At 31.9% G+C, this 571-nt stretch overlaps 1 pseudogene; it reads left to right on the top strand.

Annotated features, from left to right (window-relative positions):
• On the top strand, positions 1–199 carry LOC111669762 (small nucleolar RNA U3; annotated as a pseudogene; the record flags this gene model as incomplete).
• Between the last annotated feature and the right edge of the window lie 372 nt (positions 200–571).

The following is a 571-nucleotide window of genomic DNA, read 5'->3' as shown; positions in this document are numbered from 1 at the left end:
GATCATTTCTATAGTTTCTGACTTGAGAAATGTGTTTCTAAAGTGTTTGGTCTCGCTAACCACGATGAAGAGTTGCGATATTCCCTTCTGAGCGTGAAGCGGATGGAGAATAATGATTCATTTCATAAGTTCTCTGTCATTGATGACCGTTCTTTGCTTCCTTGTGGAGCATTGAGGGAGGGAATATGATCAGAGTGGTAGTATGTTGATGTGGAAAATAAATGATTTATGCATTAATAATACATAAAATAAACTATATATATCCGTGTAAACAGTTGCAGTATAGACTTAAGTTAGGTATACTTATTTAAAGACACAATTTAGGACTTAGTAAAGTGTTTACTGATATAGATTCAAAATAAACCTAATCAGATAATTGTATTTTTTTTATGAAACAATGGTAATCATTCTGTGTCCAGTTTCTGGGAAACCTGCAATGGGCATTTCTCAGTACTTCATTTCATACACTCAATGATTACGTTAAAAAATAATAGACAGAATTTCATTTGTAAATATGAGAAAAGGGTTCTGATTATGGTGATGGCAAAAATGCTATTATATAAAAAAATCT

The sequence above is a fragment of the Seriola lalandi genome, unplaced genomic scaffold (assembly GCF_002814215.2).
Source record: "Seriola lalandi dorsalis isolate HSWRI2012SDOR001 ecotype SW California unplaced genomic scaffold, Sedor1 jcf7180001961907, whole genome shotgun sequence".
In the NCBI taxonomy this organism is placed as follows: Eukaryota; Metazoa; Chordata; class Actinopteri; order Carangiformes; family Carangidae; genus Seriola; species Seriola lalandi.
This window is presented reverse-complemented; position numbering and strand designations above follow the sequence as displayed.